Source organism: Canis aureus, chromosome 22, assembly GCF_053574225.1.
Source record: "Canis aureus isolate CA01 chromosome 22, VMU_Caureus_v.1.0, whole genome shotgun sequence".
Classification (NCBI taxonomy): domain Eukaryota; kingdom Metazoa; phylum Chordata; class Mammalia; order Carnivora; family Canidae; genus Canis; species Canis aureus.
This window is the reverse complement of record NC_135632.1, coordinates 7,592,013-7,614,173: the sequence shown is the minus strand read 5'-3', so window position 1 is coordinate 7,614,173 and position 22,161 is coordinate 7,592,013. Positions and strand designations below refer to the sequence as shown.

The 22,161-nt window shown below is 41.4% G+C and overlaps 2 long non-coding RNA genes across 4 annotated transcripts in view; one reads left to right on the top strand and one right to left on the bottom strand.

The window, feature by feature from the left end:
• LOC144293719 (uncharacterized) overlaps positions 1-22,161 on the top strand; it is a 61,006-nt gene that overhangs the window by 10,523 nt on the left and 28,322 nt on the right. For both annotated transcript variants that reach the window (XR_013360952.1, XR_013360953.1), the window contains exon 4: positions 19,722-19,920. This is a non-coding gene — a long non-coding RNA (uncharacterized LOC144293719). The remainder of the gene's footprint in view (positions 1-19,721; positions 19,921-22,161) is intronic.
• LOC144293717 (uncharacterized) overlaps positions 8,551-22,161 on the bottom strand; it is a 64,810-nt gene continuing 51,199 nt past the window's right edge. For both annotated transcript variants that reach the window (XR_013360950.1, XR_013360951.1), the window contains one exon: positions 8,551-11,485. This is a non-coding gene — a long non-coding RNA (uncharacterized LOC144293717). The remainder of the gene's footprint in view (positions 11,486-22,161) is intronic.

Genomic DNA, 22,161 nt, shown 5'->3' with positions numbered 1-22,161 from the left:
AACAACCAGCGAAAATCCTATTGTATTTTTAAGATTTTTCTATTTTATAAAAAGATCTAGACTTTTAAGAGATGTGTCTAAAGTGCTACAAGATGGAAACTATTGTGTTCCAAGAAACTGAGAGTCTATATTAGAGGACCCCAGACTTTCTTATAACACACAATCAAGGATCTTGTCACGAAGACCATATTCAGAAATGCTTTGTAGAAGTTAGAAGTGTACCTGGGAAAGCAAAGGTTTTCCATGTATAAAATAAAATTGGAATCTTATTTCTGTTCCCAACATCCCGCTTTGATAATACCTTTGAGTTTTTAGTTAGGGACAAAGTTTTCTTCTAGCACCACCACTAAATGACGCCTTCCAACAGCCACTTTGCCAAAATTCACTTTCTTCCCCTCCAGCAAACATTCCTCCTCCAGAGTCTACTTGGCACTACTTCTCCTTTGTCAGTTGAGTTGCCTGCTGCCGCACATCTACCTTGAAAGCTGGCTCACACAGAATATCCAGAAATATGTGGATCATTTTGTAATGTAACCTACTTACTTTAGAGATGAAGAAATTGATGACCAAGAAGTTGAATCACCATGGGACTTAGCATATGGAAAAAGAACTTCTGGTTCATTCTTATTCTTATTCTAGTGTTCCTTCTGAGACAGTTGCTGCCTTTTTGCTATTCATTTGTCCTTTGCCTCTCTGCCTATTGCCACCTCCACTCCTAACAGAACACTGGCCCCATCACATTGTGATGGTTACTCTTCACCCCCATTCTCACAGGACTGAACAAGGAAGGAAGGGAAAGCCCTCCTCTTCCATTCTCTCTTCCTGTACCTCTTTCCTCAGTTGCCTCAGTACACAAAATAAAAAAGCACTAATACATAGGCACATAGTTTCTTAATTTTCATATTATTATTTTTTTAAGATTTTATTTATTTATTCATGAAAGACAGAGAGAGGCAAAGACACAGGCAGAAGGAGAAGCAGACCCCACACAGGGAGCCCAATGTGGGACTCGATCCTGGGACTCTAGGATCACACTCTGAGCCGAAGGCAGATGCTCAACCGCTGAGCCTTAATTTTCATATTAAATTAAAAAGTTAACCTCCATTTCCAGTAGAATACTTGTACAGTTATAATGAACAAGACAAAAATCACCTGTAAATCCACAACCCAAATATAACCACTGTGAACATATTTGATCTATTTTCTAATTTTTTCAATACATTGCCATATGCTTTAAAACTCTTAAGACTATACTAGAGATAAAGTTTGATTAAAGCTTTTTCTCCTCACATCACTAAAAATTATTTAAAGCAAAATTTCAACGATTGCCTGCCAATATTTTGTCATAAACTCCATATGAAGAGGGTTGCTCACTACCAGCTAACCCTTCATATTGACCCTGTCTTAGGGCTGTGCTGGTAAACTTAGTTTCAGGACAGGGGGCAGGGAAGCCCTCATTTGTAGCATTTGCCAAATTCCATGGTACAAATCTTCCTCCTATGAGGGATTTCAAGCTACCAAAGATTAACCAACTGGCTCACAAGTTTCTGAAAATTTAACAATTGATCTTTAAACTGATACAAGCCAGTTTCACGCACCACTGACTGTGTCATATTTCTACCTTGAGGACACCATACTTAAGTAGGGGAGTAAAGAGGCCCTTGATAAACCAGGAAATGGCTTTTACCCACATGGTGGCCTCAGTCTTAGCATATCTCCTAGCCCTTTAGCGTATCTTTACTTCAATCAGTGATGTATTTCTACTAAAGACCTCAGAGAAAGACTGGCAACTTAGAATGTCCTATAGTACTTCCCTTCACATTCCTTACCCGGGTCCCTCAAAAGCATTTTCACTAGGCTTCTGCTTCCTGCTTTCATTGCTTTACAATCCTAATGGTTTCCAACTAGGTAACTTTTATTCAGGTGTGGTTACATAAGTTTTGAACGTGGAAGAAGATGGTTAATCTGAAGTTAAAAAAAAAAGAAGAAGAAACAACCAGTTAACAGTAACTAATCTTGTGGGTAAGTGAAATGAGCTTTTAAGTCATCTAGGGCTGACTGCTGACTTGTTCTTTAAAAAAAAGTCTTGGGGGATCCCTGGGTGGTTCAGCAGTTTAGCGCCTGCCTTTGGTCCAAGGCATGATCCTGGAGATGCGGGATCGAGTCCCATGTCAGGCCCCTCACAGGGAGCCTGCTTCTCCCTCTGTCTGTGTCTCTTCCTCTCTCTCTCTCTCTCTCTCTCTTTCTCTCTGTGTCTCTCATGAATAAATAAATATAATCTTTAAAAATAAAAAAAGTCTTAAAACTGTGACATTAAAATAAAATACAGAGTGTTTCCGAAAGCTTGATTACCTAGAATGGGATTCTATTGATCATGAGCTTCAGAATAAGTGTGCTGAATTTGAATTTGAAATATTTCATGTATTATCATATTATTATAACTCTTGGTCTTCTCAGCCGAGTAAAACATTAAGTAAAAATTTCAGATTCTACCTGAATTCATCTGTTTCCCCATAAAGCTTAGGGCAGTGCTTACATGTGGTGACAATTCTCAAAAAACATTTCTTGAATGAAAGAAGATTGACATGGGGAATGAGGAGAAAAAACGTTGAATATTTGAGGGTTAGTGTCATAAATAAAACATAGGAAGCAAAATGACCGGACTTGAAATCCCAGTTCCCTATTTATCAACTGTATGACCTTGAATGAGTTATTTACTCTTTCTGAGCCTGTTTCCTCATCTAAATATTTGGATAATGTCTATTTTAGTAGGGATAGATTGTGAGATGTTTCAGTTATCAACTGCTAAGGAATAAACCCTTCAAGACTTACTGCCTTAAAAGAGCCATTTATTTCAATTTCAGTATTGTAGTTCAGGAATTGGGGGAGGGCTCAGCTGGGTAATTTGTCTCTTCCATGTGGCATCAGCTGAGTTGGCTGGGGCTGGAGGTCTGAGTGCACGGCTCAGAGGTAAACATGCACTCAAATGTATCAGTGCCTTAGTCCTTCCTGGCCTTTCCTTCTCATCCTCTAGGGTGGAAAGTAGGCAGACTTTTCCTATAAAAAGCCAGAGAGTAAACATCTTAGGCTTTGAGGGTCACACGATCTCTGTCACAACTATTCCACTCTGTTCTTTTAGCATGAAACCAGCTATAGATGACAAGGTAAATAAATGAACATGGCTGTGTTTCAATAAAACTTTATGACATTGAAATTTAAACTTCATGTATACTTTTACATATCAAAAAATATTCTTTTGATTTTTTTTCCCCTGACCATTAAAAAATGTAAAAACCATTCTTAGCTCTAAGGCCGTACAAAAAAGGAGGTGGGCTAGATTTGGCCAATGGACTATAGTTTGTTGACCCCTTCTCTGGGGCCTCTACAGATACCTTGGGCTTGTCACAGCATGGTGGCCCCAAGGCAGTCACACATTTTAAATAGTGACTGATTTCCAACTATAAGGATTCTGAGAAGGAACTAGGCTCTTAAGGCCTGGGTCCTGAAACCAGTGTCATTTCTGCCATATTCTTTTGATCAAAGAGGTCATAGGATCCATAGAGATTGAAGGGGGTGGAGAAATCAAGTTCTCTTGATGGGGTAATGGCAAGGTCACAATGCAGAAGAGCATGTGGAAGGAAGGGAGATGTTATTGTGGCTACAGATACAATCTATCACATGAAGATCAGCAATAACAAAGTACCTTCCTCATGGTAGATGCTCCTGTGAATGATGACTCATATTACTATTAATAGTATTGCCGTTAGCTTTTAGAAAGGGACAATCACCATTAAGATTCATCCTGAGTTTCTTAGAGGAGAACGGTAGCAAAAATGGTCAAAAATTAGGCTTCTAAGAAACTCTCACTTGTATTTTCCTCATCTGTGTAATGGGGCTTATAATTGCACTGTCTTTTTTTTTTAAGATTTTATTTTTAAGTAATATCTACACTTAACGTGGGACTTGAACTCACAACCCAAGACTAAGTCAAATACTCCACTGACTAAACCAGCCAGGCTCCCCCATAGCACTGGTCTTTTAGAGTGGTATTGGGAAGTTAACGAAATGAAATCTGAGAAGTGCTTAAGTAGAACAGGCTTGGTATGAATACAATAATAGCTATTGCCATTATTACTGTTTTCTGTCATGGTTTGAAAATAATGGATCATTTTCAGTTACCTAGGTTTTTCTAGGACTTCTAAAACCTATACTCTGGGGATGCCTGAGTGGCTCAGCGGTTGTCTGGATCCGGGATTGGGTGTCACATGGGGCTCCCTAGATGGAGCCTGCTTCTCCCTCTGCCTATGTCTCTGCCTCTCTCTCTCTGTCTCTCATGAATAAATAAATAAAATCTTAAAAAAACAAACAAACAATTAATGAGCATGTTTTAGATGCATTTGACAGAAATAAAGCACTGGGCTAATATGAAATATTGATCACTATAGTAGCAATGGCACAAGAAGAGAAACAATAAATAAGAAAAGCAACTGATTGAGAATTGGAAATAGGGTGCAAACTAAAGCCTTTTGGGTTTTGTTGATTGGTATTGCTTTCAGTTAGTGAGTTTCTAGAATAAGGCAGCAACTAGATAAAGGGATCAGAGCACAAATGAAAGCTCTAAACAACTGCAAATAAACTAGATTCCCAAGTAATAAATCTTGAATCTTGCTGTTTGATCACCCTTATCAGGCAGAGGCCTGAGAAAATAGAAGAGCTCTCCATCCTGCCCAGAAGGTCAAGGACACGCTCAGCATCACGAGCCCCACATTCCGAAGGGGAGGACCCTCTACTGAGAATGCAAAGAATGGCTTCTTGGTCTACATAAAACCTTGGCTTGAGGGGCTCTATTTCCACTGGATCACGGCAAGGCAGCATGTAGCAGTTTAAGAATTACACACTTTGATGCTGGGCAGTCATGAAATAGAATCTTTGTTGACATGAGAAGACAGCCCCCAATATGCTGTTACATGAGAAAAATAAGTGCAAAGCTATAAGTATAATGCATTCAATTTTTGTCAAACAGCATACACTAAATATACATGGAAAAAACCCCACAATGTAAGACCTTGCCAAACATAACGGAGCCTGTCTCAGCGTGGCAGGATTTCTGGTGACTTATATACCTGTTTGTATTTGTTTTGTAAGTTTTCTGCCATATCTGTTACTTCTAAGATAGAAAACAGTTGTTTTAAGACTGAACTAGGGGCAGCCCGGGTGGCTCAGTGGTTTAGCACCGCCTTCAGCCCAGGGTGTGATCCTGGAGACCCGGGATCGAGTCCCACGTCAGTCTTCCTGCATTTGGAGCCTGTTTCTCCCTCTGCCTGTGTCTCTGCCTCTCTCTCTCTCTGTGTGTGTCTCTCATGAAAAAATAAATAAAATATTTAAAAAAAAAGGCCTGAACTAGAAGAGAAAGAACAAAAAAGTGATACTGAAAGTAAATAAGGCATAATCTGACAGTGCTTGCCGAACAAATCAGTGTTCTCTCTCTCAGTACATAATATCTCAATTCAGTCACAATATGCTATATTAAAAAAATTCATGTAAGTTTTTACAAGGCTCAATTAGGAGGTGTAATCAATAATGTGTAGCTATTAGGTACTGCTACATGTAATTAAATAATGAAAATTTATCAGGAGAAAGACATACAAAATTGTAGTTTCCAATATACAGACTTAGAGCAAACTTGAGCCTTGTGGCTTACATCACATAAGGTTCTTTTAAAAAAAATACCATCGTGTTGGAGACCATGACATCATCATCTCTGAATCATGGGTCTATTTGACCCCGTTTGTGGTGAAGTGAGGGTGGGGGCAGGAGGCAGGAAATCAGTTAGACGAAGCAATATACGTGTTATCTTTTCAGAGGGGAAAAAAACCCATTGTAGAATTGAATTCCTCAGCTTCCCTTAGGTTGTGTTCCCTGAGGTTTATGTTGTGTACAAAACCCTCTTCCACAGGGCGGTTGCTCTGTCCTTGATCTCTTTATCTCTAGTACCTGGTGCATTGTGTATGGTGTGACCCGGAAACACTCGTGCGGTGAAGAAGGCCAAAGTCTTGCTTACAGGTAGTGAATGTACTACAAGTAATCCCAACATCCCTTCATAGAAATACTACTTTCAGTTAGAGTTGTGCCAATACACAGCACACTTAATTACTACTATCAGAGTGACCCGTTTATCTCTGTTGATAAGAAATAATCATCATTTCCTTACATGTGTTCTGGGCTTGCTTAGTCACTAACCAGTCATCAGTCACAGGTTATACAAGTCAAGAAACAAAACGAACTGCTGGCTCACACTGTAAGTTCTTTAACGATACCTGTGTGTAGAGTATTTTCATTTTGTCCCCTTCACCTTATAGAAAATCCCCCTTTGGCCAACCATGAAACTGAGAAAATCTTTTGGTTTAGCCTTACATTCGTTAACTTTATGGGAAAAGGAATGGCTGTGTGTCTAATAGATCTGCATGTCAGTTGGGAGTACAAATTCTCAGAAGGCATGATTTTGATCTCCTCGTATTTTATTTTTGTTTGAACCTCCTATGTTGCCTCGCCTGTATGGTTACTTAATAAGGGCTGTTCTGAATGCCTGATGGGACTGCTGAAAGCCTTTGATGAGTGAAACTCTTTTGTCCTTACAGAGTTTCTCCATGTCAAACTGTTTTGGAGCACTCTGTAAATTGGGAACTTGGCTTGTGACTGCCAATCCCCCATGGATCCTCAAGAATGAGGGACTGGCCCTGTTGTTCCCATATTAAAAGCAAATCCAGGAAGGAAGAACCCTTCATGTGCACGTGTCTGTTTACCTCATTCCAGATGGGGAAGTACACTGATCACTTGGGGTCCCTTCCAGCTCCACTGGGGTTTGGTATTAATTCCTTTGTGCATTGATTGAGCAAATATTTGTTAAGTGCTGACAATGTACAGAGCTCTGTGCTAGGTTCTTTGGGGATATAAGGTTATAAAAGACATACCTCTAACCCCCAATAAATGTGTATTATGTGCCAGTTTGCAATCTAGTTAGGACAAGCAGATTCTTTTCCAAATAAATAATACATAAAGGAGCACTTCCATTCCGAAGCAGTGGCTTACATGTTTCAAGAAATATTTGAGACTGCTTAACTTCCATGTGACTTTTAAAAAAAGAAAATAAGTACATCTGCAAGATGCCACACGGAAAATGATGTGAAAATTATTCATCCCTGTGTACAAGTTAAAGTTCCTGCTCATCTTCATTAAGATACTAGGTGTCTGGGAATCTGGGGCCAGGGTTTTTAAAAGGAAGCTTTGACCCATATGGTCAGGACGACATGGTTTCTACGGTATATTAGTAATTCATCACAGTCATTTGAGAAATAACACCGCTACCTGGGAACTCACAGACAAAGCCCCAGACTTAGATTTCCTTAGCCAGTAGGATATTTCAGTTCCTTCTTTGTTTCTCAATTCCTTACCCTTCTGCTTAGGCTGCCACACTATTAGTTCTCTGATGTTTTTGGCAACACTGTCTCATTTCCTTCAGAAATCATTACAGGCTATTAAATATCTCTTCCAGAAACTCCTCCAATGCATATGTCATCAAGGCAGGAGAAGTACTTTTGCAGAGGATACTCAGGAAGGGGAGCTCCCTGAGCCAACCTCCAGACCCTACAGACAAGAGAGGAGATCTAGTCCTCCCACAAACCCAAATAACGGTGCTAATAATCCTCACCCAATTGTTCCTATCATCTGTTTTTGGTTTTGTTCTGTTTTCTAACCTCTTAATTGGGTGAGGCCACAATGTATGGCAGACAGTATAAAACGAATAAATGAGTTTCCTAACTTCTCTCAAAGCATCCACCTCCCACATCTCCTGACCCATCTACTAGTAGAGGCAGCAGAGGCAAAATGCTAAGGGTGGTCATTTTTGACCTTGGCATCTCCTTTCTCTGTCACTGCTGCTTATCATTTGGTAAAATCATTCAATGGGCAGTATGTATTTCTCCTCATTTATCTTCTTTTTTATAGACTTCTCTTTTTTTTAGAACAGTTTTCGGGTCATAGCAATATTGAGCAGAAAGTACAGAGATTTCCTATACACCCCACACCTGCCACCATATACGCACAGCCTCCCCACCTTCGACATCTAGATGTTACGTTTGTTACAATTGATGAACACACACTGACCCATCATTATCACCTAAAGTCCATAATTTACATTAGGGTTCACTCTCAGTGGCGTACATTCTATAGGTTTTGACAAATGTGTAATGACACGCTTCTGTACCCGCCATTGTAGTATTATATGAAATAGTTTCACTGCCCTACAAATCTTCTGTGCTCTATGTATTCATCTTTCTCTCCTCCCTAACTCTTGCCAACAACTGATCCTTCTATGGTCTCTAAAATGTTCCCTTTCCCAGCACATCATGTAGTTGGAAATAAACAATATATAGCCTTTTTAGATGGATTTCTTTCACTTAATAATATGCATTTGGGGTTTCCCATGTCTCTTCATGGCTTGATAACTCATTTCATTTTTTTTAAAGATTTTATTTATTTATTTGAGAGAGAGAGAGAATGAGCAGGAAGAATGGCAGAAGGAGAAGGAGAAGCAAATGGCCCACTGAGCAGGGAGCCTGATGTGGAACTCGATCCCAGGACCCCAGGGTCATGACCTGAGCCGAAGGCAGACACTCAATCACTGACCCACCCAAGTGTCCCAATGCAGAAATATTTTAACTCAAAAGCCTTCCCAGTGCCCTAGGAGCCATAATTACTCAGTTTTCATTGATGTTATCCAGTGAGGCATGGTGATCATACATCCTGACTTATCTAGAATATGTTTATACCTATGGTCCCAGGAAAAGCTATTAATTGTGCCCCCTTTCACTCTCCAAGATATTCTTGTTCAGATGATTAATTATAAATACATCCCATCAGAAATATCCAGGATCTATAATCCCAATGTGAGCCCTTCTTGACTGCCCTCTGGCTGGGGGTGTCTGGAGTACCTGGTAACTATTGGGGTACAGCCAAGGATCCTGGCCATTCATCTGCTTTATATTCATATGCAAGCTCCTGAGGAAGTGGAGACTCAGAAACTTTCCCAGAAAACCTTGGCTGTATATTTTATACAGCACTGAAGTATAGGCAAAAGAGGAAAATGGTCCATCAGAGTATTTTGCTTGTGTTTATTTGACTTAATGAGTCTTCATCAAGGCCTAGTTTCATCAATGCTGGTTTCTTTCCTTCTGCAATAGCAGTAAATTCATCACGGTAACTCAACACAGTGTGAACGGACAATTACTGTGTAATTTTAACAGCTGCCTAAATCAGCACTATTAGAATATATTTTCATCTAGTTTACATCAGGAGAGTATACCATAGGTCATGGTCAGGACAGGCATAAAGCAAGTGGTTCCAAAAACCCTGCCTATTAATTTCAGGTATACTTAGTAGTAGTAATAGCCCTCCTTCCGGAGCTAGTACACATAATCAGACAAGACCACTCACAAATGCTCTTAAGCATTAGCTTTAGTCTTTTTCAACAAGAGTTATTATTTAGCTATTATTCTTAAACTCAGGATGGTTACCACAATTGAACATAAGCCCCAACTTCCTGGCAGCCAGAGCAAAGAATTAAAAATCAGTGGTTCATTTCCATTTACTTCCTTAAAAGAAGCCTATCTGTTCATGAGGAGAGAGAGATTTGTTTTCCAACTTGAATCATCCCACATGAATTTAACAAAGGAGTATTTTCCACAAGGGACATTGAAAGGCAAAAGGAGTGCCAAAAGCATGCAAAAGCCTAGAGGTGACAGCTAAGGAGGACTCAACGGTGACAGCCAGGCACTGTGGTAAAGACCTTTAGCTCATTTAATATTTACAACTTAAGAGTTTAAGGTAGGATTCAAATGCAGGGAGTCTGGCCCTAGAGCCCATATCCTCAGATTGCTACAAGGGGCTCACAGTGACCTACGGAATTCAAATGTGTGGCTTCCTGGTGACGTGACTTGCTGGAGTATGAGTTCATTGATGTTACACAAATGAATTGTTTGCGCACACTAAGACTCTTAAATTCTCAAATTTCAGTGCTCCCAAATAGGCATGTGAGAGAAAGCATTAACGGAAATTCAGGACTAAACTTCCTTGATGTTCACTAAATTGTGTGTGTGTGTGTGTGTGTGTGCGCACGCGCGCGTGCATGCAGCCAATATAGGCTGAGAAAATATTGCTTCCTACTTGGGAAGTAGAAGACATGCAGGGGCTCATGAAAAAAGCTGCCAAGAAGACACTTGTCTTCTAGAAGAAGCCTTCTAGATGCTCAAGAAGGCAGGCATCACACAGTTCCCATTGCACTTAAAAAAGATACTTCCTTAAATCTAATGTGAATGAGATAGAAATGTCAGGATTATGTTTCCTTTAAAAAGCAAGGGTTTAGGGGGTGCCTGGGTGGCTCAGTCAGTTGAGTGTGTGACTCTTGATTGCAGCTCAGGGTCATGATCTCAGGGTTGTGGATCGAGCTCCCATGTAGGCTCAGGGCTCAGCACTCAATGGGGAGTCTGCTTGAGATTCTCCCTCTCCCTCTCCCTCTCCCCCCTGCTTGCATGTGTGTGTTCTCTCTCTCTCTCTCTCTCTGTCTCTCTCAAATAGATAAATACATCTTTAAAAAAAACACAAGGGTTTAAACATTAATGGCACAGGAAGGAACAGATACTACCCCACATAGCTGGGTCCTTTCCCACTCTGGAGAGAGAGCCCATTTTAGTTCTCCTTTAGCTATGGTAGAGGGAGGGCGTGCCAGGCAAAGTGAAATTTCAGGACACAAAGCTGATAGAAGAAGTAAAAAAGGTTCATGAACAATCAGAATGGATCTTAAAGGGCATCTGGGTGGTGCAGTCGGTTAAGCGACCAGATGCCTGGTTTCGACTTGGGTCCTAATCTCAGATTTGGGGGATCAAGCCCTGAGTCAGGCTCCATGCTCAGCATAGAGTCTGCTTGTGACTTTTCTCTCCCTCTGCCCCTCCCCTGTCCCCCTCAAAAATAAATAAATTTTTTTTAAAAAATGAATTTTAAAAAATTGGTGAGAAGCCCTGCCATGATGGTTGGAGACCTGATATGTGTGGGAATTAAGCTACAGGAGTCCGAGGACAGGGAATATCCATCTTCGTTGTGGATGTTTCCATTGCTGTTGAATGCTAAGCCTCAGAGAGGAAAGCTAAGGTAGGAAGGGCAGTTACCCTCCTTAAATACACCCCCTGGCCCCTTCCTCTGCTTGGAGAGCTTGGAAAAAATGTATTCACATTTTGCAGAACCACTTTTCTGTTTATCCCCCAAATTAGCTGTGAATTTTTTTCCTGCCAACTTTAAGTCTTCCTAGGCTCCTCGGTTCCGCTTGTCTTCTTGGATTAGATTCTCCTCAAGGCCAGGACCCCTGGAATCTCAGCTCCATTTCTGAGGTAATTCTACAGGAAGGCAAGTTTGGCAGGTCGGTTTTTCATACACGCTGTGGCAGTTGGGGGGTGAGGAGGAGAGAGAGAGAGAGAACACAATTCTATGAGCCCTGGAAATCCAACTGGAATTTCTGCTAGTTACATTTTTGAAACTTATTCATTATCCAGACCTATGATAGACTCCAACGAAGAATGGTTCATACAATATACTTTGGAAAACTACCAAAATGCAGAAACTCTCCTAGTCAGCCAGGACTCCATGGTGTTTCCCTGGGACTTTGGTGGATTTTTCAGGAGGTCGGTAATTTAAGAACCAAAGAAGTTAAGTATGGGATGTGTGCACTGAAGTTCTCTCTCACTTCCCTAAGCCTCAGTATAAAGCCTTGGGCTGGCAGAGGAATAGTGGTAGCAAGCCTGGCGGGGTGTTGGCAAGGACACAAACGACTCCCAAGGAGACCTTTAATTTCTAAACAATGAATGGTCACAGGATTACACCCAGGCTTTGCAAGGGAAAGAAATGGAGTGCGAAATCCAGCCTGTCCTAAGTGAGCCCAGCTCAGGGGAGGCACCCAGGTTGGGTCTCACCTGTCATCAGGGTAGGGGCTGATCAGTGGGCAAGGCCAGAGAGGATTTGGCAAGGAGGTTATGGAAGCTTCCCGTGGCCTCTGCATTCAGGCCCAGCATAGTCACCAAGGCAGATGGCGCACATGAGATCTTGGTGACATTTGCTCAGGTGAAAAGTGCAGGGTGTGGCGTTATCAACACTTTGTTTGACTGGGCAGTCATAATTCTTCTGAGGTCACAGAATCTTGAGTGTCAGATAGCTTGGCTGGGAAAGGCAAGGGGATACAGCTGCCCCGTGTTTGGGAATGTCTGTCAGGGTCACCTTAGCTGCAGTGTAAATATAGTATCAGGAAAATGTTCACTTGTACTCATTGTGCAATTGGTTGACTATCGAAAGCACAATTATTCTGAGTAAACATTAAATCCTCACCACTAACCTAGGGTAGTTCTCTGACCATTTTTTTTTTCACCTTTGTTGCTTGCAGAGTTGTTTTTTAGATAAAAAATTTTTTACAATAAAACTTGGTATATATACAATTAACTGCCCCTTTTTGGGGGTGTATAATTCTTTTTTTAAAATTTTTAAAAATTTGTTTATGATAGTCACACACACACAGAGAGAGAGAGAGGCAGAGACACAGGCAGAGGGAGAAGCAGGCTCCATGCACCGGGAGCCCGACGTGGGACTCGATCCAGGGTCTCCCGGATCGCACCCTGGGCCAAAGGCAGGCGCCAAACCACTGCGCCACCCAGGGATCCCTGGGGTGTATAATTCTATAAATTTTAACAAATATATAAAGTCATGTAACCATCACCACAATCAGGATGTCCCTCACTCCAAAAACATCCTTGATTCCTCCTCTTTGGAGTCAAACCCTCCACCCATCCCCAGGCTCTGGCAACTCCATACTATAGTTTTGGCTTTTCCAGAGTGTCCTATAAATCGAATTATATATCATGTAAACTTTTAGTTCTGGCTTCTTTCACTTGTCTAATGAATTTAAAAACCATTGATGTTGTAGTTTCCAGTTGTTGGTGATTCTAAATGATGCTCCCATAAACATTTGGATTATAGGTTTTTCTGTGAACTTGAGTTTTCTTCTCTCTAGAGTCAATACCTAGGAGTGGGACTCCTAGTCCTGTGGTTTGTATCTGTTTATTTTACGAGAAATTGCCAAATTGGGCACCTGGGTGACTCAGTTAAGCTCTTGATTTAGGCTCAGGTCATGATCTCAGGATTGTGAGACTGAGCCCTGCATCGAGCCCCAAGTTGGGCTCTGCGCTGGGCTTGGAGCCTGCTTAAGATTCTCTCTCCCTCTGTCTCTGGCCCTCCCCCTACCCCTCCATTGTTCTCTCTTCAAAAAAAAAAAAAAGAGAGAGAGAGAGAGAGAGAAAGGAAGGAAGGAAGGAAGGAAGGAAGGAAGGAAGGAAGGAAGGAAGGAAGGAATTCCCAAACCGTTTTCTAGAGTAGCTACATCATTCCACATTCCTACCAACAATGTGTGAAAGTGCCAGTTGGCCCACCTCCTTGTCAACCCTTGGAAGGATCAATTTTATTTTTACTTTTAGCCATCCTAATAAGTGTATAGTAGTATCTTATTGTGGCTTTAATGTACATTTCCCTAATAACTAATATACTTGAGCATTTTTTTCACGTATTTATTTGCTATCTATGTATTTTCTTCAATTAAATATCTATTCAAATCTTTTGCTTTGTTTTATTGGGTTATTTGTTTTCTTATTGTTTTTTAAGAATTCCTTTTTAGGGGCATCTGGGTGGCTCAGTCGGTTGAGTGTCTGACTTTTGCTTTTAGCTCAGGTCATGATCTCAGGTTTGTGGAATCAAGCCCCATGTCAGGCTCTGTGCTCAGAGGAGAGTCTGCTTGAGATTCTCTCTCTCTCTCTCCCTCTGCCCCTTGCCTGCTCATGCTTTCTCTCTCTCTTTCTCTCTCTCTCTCTGTCTGTCTAAAAATAATCTTTAAAAAAAAGAACTGTTTATATATTCTGAGTACAAATTCTCTGATAGACATGTGATTTCTGAAAATTTTGTCCCAGTCCATAACATGTGCTTTCATTCTCTTTAGTGCATCATCTACAGAGCAAAGTTTTAAATGTTCTTGAAGACCAAGACATCAATGTTTTGTGTGTGTGTGCAGGGTCATTCTTTGGTGTTTCTTTTTAGCGACTCCTTGCCTAACCCAAGGTCATGAAGATTTTCTCACGTTTTCTTCTAAAAGTTGTATATAGTTTACCTCTTTACATTTCTATCCATGATCCATTTGGAGTTAAAAAAAATTTTTTTAGAACTTTTCAGAAGGGGTTATTTGTTAACTGAAACCAGCATATCCATTTACATCTGGTCCCCGGTACGTATATGAGCTCAGAGCTACAAGATATCTTTATCAGAGGCATTTTCAGTATTCCTGTTCTTTAATCAGTCAACAAATATTTATTAACCATGGCATTTTTCTTTTATTAGTGCCTTCTGAAGCAATTTAGAACGCTCCTGGGTCGACATCCTGTACTCCTAGTTCACATCTCTGGATTTCATTGTCCTCACAATTATTCCCATGGAACCAAAACTATTTTCATTAGCAGCCCACTGACAGATATACATTCAAGAAGTTTGGAGTCCAAAGGCAAAAGCAACTGTCTTACATCTCTCCCCAGTAAAATTCCATTTATTGTTCTCCTTAACAAAAAAAAGAACTCAGCCACACAAAGTGAAGAACAAATGGAGGTAATTGGTGGGATAATTCAAACTTCCATAGTTCTGTGATCCACTCCATCTTGACTATGTGGATGTTAGTGTTTTACATCAAGCTGAAAGGAGCTTGGAGGTCCCCTCATCCCAGTACTTCACCCAACCACTTAACCAAGCCAACGCATATCGCCGAGAGCCTCCTATGAGCCAGAGGCCCAGCACATGCCAGATGAGAAAATCAAAGCCCAGCCAAGTGCAGGGAGCTGCCCATAGCTAGAGCTTGTCCAGGGGGCACTAAATCATGATTCTCACATCACTGACCACCACAACCTCCTCATGTTGCTGCACATCCTCCGCAGGTCATAACTCCCTGATGCTTCTCTCCTGGATCCCGTCCCAGCACTGTCCTCGAATGATAGGACATGTGTGTCTTGGTTTCTGGGAGTGGACTGCAGCTCAGGGATGTGGGTTTTGGGAAACAGACTATGTTTGGGAAATGAGTTTAAAGAGAAGTTTTGAGAAGGAGTGCTGCGGCTTGGGAGATGAGGTAACTAGAAAGAAAAGGCCAGGGGCTGTGGTTTGGAAAAGAGAGTTTTAAGAAGGGAAAGTATGATTTAGGGTTTTTGTTTTTTGTTGTTTTTTGTTTTTTGTTTTTTTTTTTTTTTTGAGAGAGAGAAAGGTCTATAGTTATTGAGAGGGAGATAAGGGAGAGAGGGCTGTGGTTTGGGGCAAGGGGTTAAGAGAAGAGTTAGGAGAAAGAAGAATAGTTTTAAGGAGTCATCTGTGGATTCAGGCCAAGATTTACTTATCTTAGACTCAAGTTCATATATTAGGTACATTTCAAAATTGTACCTAAAACAACAACAGTACAGTTTTAAGGGTTATGCTCTGAGAGTTTTTTTTTTAACAATAACTTGGAATATTTCCTTCTTTGAAATAAGTGTTTAGGTAACATTCTCATGCATTAATGATGGCTTAAGAATGCCAAAAGTTTTGAGTTTTTTCTCTTTCAACTGAAGCAGGATGGAAATCCTGTCTCTTTGAAGATAGCCACGAAGGGCAAAGCAGCCTGCATGCTATGAGAATGAGGATTCCCACCTGTAAAACGACAGCCTAACTTGGCACAGACAGGTGGCAGCCTGTGCCTTGTCCATTCTTGGAATGAGGAAGAAATACCTGAGCTTAGGTTAAGAAACTATCTAGTAGGAGCTCAGAAATGGATTCACTCCAGAGCCTGCAAAAAGAACAAGCTAGCCAAGTTGGTCCCTAAAAAGCTTATCTAAAAAAAAAAAAAAAAAATAAATAAATAAATAAATAAATAAATAAATAAATAAATAAATAAAAAGTTTACCTAGATTCATGAGGTCTGAGCCAGAGGGAAGCCCTAGGAAGACTGCCAGGTTCTTTGATAGAGAAGAAAATACTTGGGAATTCAGTCACTCAAGTTTATATCAACCTAAGATTCCTATGTTGAAATCCTAACCCCCAGTGTGGTGGTGTTAGGAGGTGAGGCCTTTGGGTGTGATTTAGGTCATGAGGGTGGGGCTCTCATGAATGGGATTAGTGCCCAGCAAGTCCCCACGGAGCTCTCTAGTTCTCTTTCTGCCATCTGAGGACACACTGAGAAGACAGACATCTAAAACCTCAAAGACAGCCAGCCTTCACCAGAACCCACCATGCTGACACCCTGATCTTAGAACCTCCAGTCTCCAGAACTATGAGAAACAAATTTCTGTTGTTTATAAGCCACTCAGTCTATGTTTTTGGGTTTTGTTTTTTTAAAGCATCCCTAACTGACTAAGACAGATGCCTATGGATAAACAAATGTTCATAGCAGCTTTATTCATAATAGCCAGAATGTAGAAAAAAACCCAAATGTCTACCAATTAATAAATGAATCAACAGAATGTTATAACTGCATAGTGGGATGCTATTTGACCATAGAAAGAAAGGAAGTTCTGATGTCTGCTACCAACTGAATGAACTTTGAAAATATTATGCTAAGTGAAAGACACCAGACGCAAAAAAGCCACATATTACATGATTCCATTGATATAAAATGTCTAGGATAGACAAATCCATAGAGACAGAAAGTAAATTAGTAGTTGTCAGCAACTGGGGGAAGAGGAGAGACTGCTAGTGAGTATGGAGTTTCTTTTTGGGGGTGATGAAAATGTTCTGGAATTAGATACTGGTGTTGGTTGTACAGCTTAGAGCATAGACTAAAAACCACTGCATTGCACGCTTTTCAAAAATGAAAGCGCTCCATTGCCGTTGCTCAGGCTGGTCCATCCACTGATTTCCCTGTTGCCTTCTCTGCTTGTCAGAATTCTCAACCCCTGGGGGCACCTGGGTGGCTCAGTCAGTTAGGCATCTGCCTTTGGCTCAGGTCCTGATCCCAGGATCCTGGGATCGAGCCCCACATCGGGCTCCCTGCTCAGCAGGGGAGTCTGCTTCTTCTTTTCCCTCTTCCCCTCTTCTCGCTCACTCACTCTCTCTCAAATAAATAAAATCTTAAAAAGAAAAAAAAATTCTTGACCCTTTTGAAGCCACCCGCCCCAGAAAACATTTCCATCCTTTAAGAAGGACCGTCTCTATGCTAACTTTCTGTTGACACTTCTCTCTCATATCCCTCAGCTTACTCTCTGCAGTGTTATAGGTTTGTGTACTTTTGTAAGCTTTGTCTTGCCTTGCCCTCTAAACCACTTGTACCTCCACGCTAGCCCAGTGCCTGGCACATGATAGGAACCGAATAGAAGTGGGCTCAGATGGGCATACCAAACCACTCTTCTAACTCACCTGTCTACCATACCTGGTTATAGGGGGATCCTTGCTTCTTGCTTTAACCTCTTACAACTTCCATCCTTAAAGAGGGAGGTTGAAGGGTCCCAGCACCCAACATACCCTTCACTCAAGGCCTCCTGCAGCCTCTAGGACTGCACAAAAACCCCTTTGATAGATGCTCATGTCCTACAGGTAACTCTGAAAATGGTGAGGTCTGTTTTAGTCTGTTACTTGAGAACTAACATTAGGCCATGACACCAAGCAGCATAGCAGGACTCCTCCTTCTTCACCTCCCTCCCTCACGGCTACTGGCCTCCACTGTAGGTGATGCACTTAAAGATGAGAGAAAGCTGCGAGGCTTATAGGAATGGGGGAAGGGGTGGGCTTGGGGTAGAAGCTGCCAAGCGCCTGCAGCCAGCTCAGCTTGCCAAGCCTATTAGAGATGTCCGTAGACAGGAAGGCACCTCTGCTACAAGCACAGTATCTGTGTATCTGTACTCCACAGACAAGAACATTTCATCAGCCTAGTTTACTTTTCTCCTTTATTGGTTCTAACTTGGATTAAAAGGCTATGCCAAAAGGCCTGTAAATAATTTTAACACAATTTATAAAGTTTGAATTTATATTACCCTCATTATTGAAGCAAATTATTGCAAACTGAACCAGATATTGAGTGCTAAAGAACATTCTATTTAAAAGAAGTGTATGGTGAATCCATTTGTAAAATGAATGGTCACTTCCCAGCTTATTTGTACATATGTTTGGGGTTTTCGAGCATTGGATTTCCTTCCAAGGTGGTAAAAGTTTTCTTAATAGATATGAGGCGGTCTTTGAAAAATAGCTTATTTCTTATTACAGAAGAAACAGATGGTCATATATCATATGTGTTTTTAGAACCTAAAAGAAAATGCTCATGAGAACTTATGATGCCTCACTCACGGTAGCTACTCATAAAAAATAAAATGATAAAAAAAAAATAAAACAAAAAAGAACTCACTCATATTCCCACTGTCTAGAGGTAACCAGCATTAACTTTGTGGTATCTATCTTTCTAGTCTTTTTCCGTGCATATTTTGAGCACACTGCTGTTTTATAAGCTGCTGTTTTCACTTAACAGGGCGTTGTGAACATTTTCCAGATCCCTCACTAGTTGCAAGGTACTCCCTGGTTCAGCTGGGTCAGATCTACCCGTATCTCGAATGCTGACCTGCAGCCTCCTAGCTAGGGGAGGGCAGGGACCATTCTGAAGGCAGCCCCTCCCGATGGAGCTGGCATTGCATTGCCTCAACACGTTTCTGTGCCATCCCAAAGTATTTAGGTTGAGAGAGCAAAAGTCCAAAGCCCCTCAGAAGGACCTCCTAGAGCAGGGCTGTGAGAAGAGTACCTGGCAGCCGGTGTGTCATCTGTCACCTGTCATGCTCTACTGCTGGGTGACATAGCTTTTTTTTTTTTTTTTCGGTCTTTTTCTGGCCTCAGAAGTTTCTTTCGGTCTCTGGCCTTAGGAGGAACTGATGGCAGCTCGATTGGGTTTCTGCCAACCATGAGGAAAGAAAAAACCCTACTCGAATGGTCCCTTATCACTGGGCCTAAGCTCTGCAGATAAAGTGGTTTCCTCCCGCATTACGTGTCATGGATTATTACAGAGTCACAGTGTTTCCCCCGAACTCTGTGACTGAGGGAGGACAGTGCTTTCCCAGGAGTATTAAGTCTGCTTTGGGGGTCTTGCGAGGGGACTCAGAGCCTGTGGTGTGCTGAGCAGCCAGCTGGGCTCAGTCTTTGATGATATTACGGTATTTATGTGCATGCCGTGTGCACAGGGGGGTGCAACTCAAAGCTGGCCTTCCAGGCTGGGGTTCAAAAACAGTTTATATTCCTAGCTAAAGGTACCAAAAGGAAACTACAATAGGTAGATGGAGCCAGTCCATTACTTGAGTATATTGAGGTTTAGGATTTCCTTAGGTTTGGGAATGCAATATCTTATGAGAGTGAAAATGTCTCGGTTACTGCCATTTACTAGGTGATTATGGGCAAGTTCCTTAACTCCCCTATTACTCAGGTTCCTCATCTATATGTGGCTAATAAATGCAATGCAATAAAGACATCAAAGGGGATGTCATCCAGTTCGCATTATGCAATGTGTACAAGTACTTAGCCCAGGGCCCAGTTCAGCAAAACCACCTCGTGAACGTTACCTATATTTTTTTTTAATAAATTTTTTTTTTATTTATTTATGATAGTCACACAGAGAGAGGGAGAGAGGCAGAGACACAGGCAGAGGGAGAAGCAGGCTCCATGCACCAGGAGCCCGACGTGGGATTCGATCCTGGGTCCTCAGGATCGGGCCCTGGGCCAAAGGCAGGCGCCAAACCGCTGCGCCACCCAGGGATCCCACGTTACCTATTTTTATTGAAGTTGAGCTTCCTGTCTTGTGTCAAGGTAAGTGATGAGTATCCTATCACGACCTGCCATTTAACCTCAGGGTTTATATCTTCTAGATAAAAACATGTAGACAACACTCATGTGAACCAGGGAATCATCCCAAAGATACATTGCCCTCATAGTACCTCCGTTTTTTAGGAAATGGGATGGGAGACAAAGACTCGTTTCTGTGACAGAAAGTGCTCTTGCTAAAAAGAAAAGGAAAGATTGATGAGGTAACTGAGATCAATGCAATTTTATTTGTAAACCGTCTCAGTATTTATTTTTAACTTATTATTTATTTATTTGAGAGAGAGAGAAAGAGAGCGCACAGACGGAGGGAGGGGCAGAGGAGAGGGAGAAGCAGGCTCCTCGCTGAGCACAGCACACAGCCCAATGCAGAACTTGAACCCAGGACCCTGGGATCCTGACCTGAGCCGAAGGCAGACGCTTAACCAACTGAGCCACTCAAGCGCCCCTAAACTGACCCAGTTTAGTAGTTTGACAAGAAAGATGCTTGGTTCTGAGGCTTCGGCAAAATATAAGAACAACCTGTGGTTTTACCAGTCCCACCCCTTATTACCCCAGTAACTCAAACTAGTTTGCCCCAAAGCTACTGCCATCACCAGAGAACCTGGCAAATAGTCGTCGCTGCCATGTACCTCCTGTTCCATGTACCCTCTAGCACACATGCCTAATGTTGCCTGCCCACCCGACACCCTGGTCCTATCAGCCCTGTACATGCTCATTTTGCCTGGGATCCTCATGAACTCAACACCTGGCTTGGACTCAACGTTACTGTGACTTGGCAACTTCCCATTAGTAGATCCAAACTCCCCGAATAGTCAAGGACATGGGTCTTCAGACTCAAAGGTTTTGGAGCTCCCAGAAGGAGCCTGAGAGCTGTGGCTCATATGCATTCAGTTCTCATTTTCCCTCTTCCTGGATCACAAAGACACCCCCCACCCCATCTCCCTTCCTCCTTTCCTCCTTTCCTTCTTTTCTTCCTAACTTCTTTCCTAACTCCTATTCCTTCCTCCCTGCCTTTCTTCTTTCCTATTTTCCTTCTCTCCTTTAGGTCTAACCTAAACCTTTCTTGATGTTATTTAGGTTCATAGGATTAACCCATGCTGCGAGTTTTGTGAGATCCTTACCCAGTCTATATACATCAGTCCCTCATCTCTATGCTCAGGATTTTCTCTTAATCATTCACTATTGATTGCTTTTGCAGACACGCTGTGCATGTTCTACTTTACACAATGTGAACTACAATGTAGATTTCTTCTTACTTTAGAAGACGAGTCACAACTTATCAGAGAGCTAACCGTTGGAATCGTTACTTGTGCCTAGTGACAGATGAGGGAAATATCCTATTTCATATCCATTGCATAGCAATAATTATATCTGCTTGAAAATACCTCAATTGACACCTGAGGAAAAAAGTTTAGCAGTGGAACCATACTCAACAGCTATGACAATTGTGTGCTAGATATATCTTAGCTCTATTTTTATTTCATCACTTGAAAGTATACAAATCAGAGATAACTTTTATGATTTTCTTCATTTTAAGATTTTATTTATTTATTTACTTACTTATTTAGAGGGCACACATGGGGATGCAGGGCAGAGGAAGACGGAGATAGAGAATCTCAAGCAGACTCTCTGCTGAGCGTGGAGCCAGACGCAGGGCTTGATCTTACAACCCTGAGATCATGACCTGAACTGAAATCAAGAGTCTGACCCTTACCTGACTGAACCATCCAGGCATCCCAGATTTTATAATATTCTAAAATCTATCAATGATAAGGTAAATTTCAGACTGTCTGTATTTTCTCTTTTTTTTAAAGTTTTTATTATAATCTAGTTAGTTAAAATAGAGTCTTATTAGCGTCAATAGAGTGATTCAACAATTGCATACATCACCTGGTGCTCATCACCTGGTGCACACATCACAACAAATGCCCTCCTCAATACCCATCAGTTATTTAATCCATCCTCCCCCACCACCCTCCCACCACCAGCCCTAATCTCATTGGGTTCCTTAGCTCACCAAAACTTTTTCTCATCAAAGCCAGAGGCTCAACTATGCTTGAACTGTACTTATATTTTAAATCCTAAGGCCAACTATTAATATAAACTTCTCATCATCCTTTTAATATGATGGGATCTATCAATAGAGTCAGTTAAACAAAGAGCTGAAGAATCAATTAAATAGAGAAATGTTTAATTATGAATGATCAAGGCAATTGAGACCCCAGA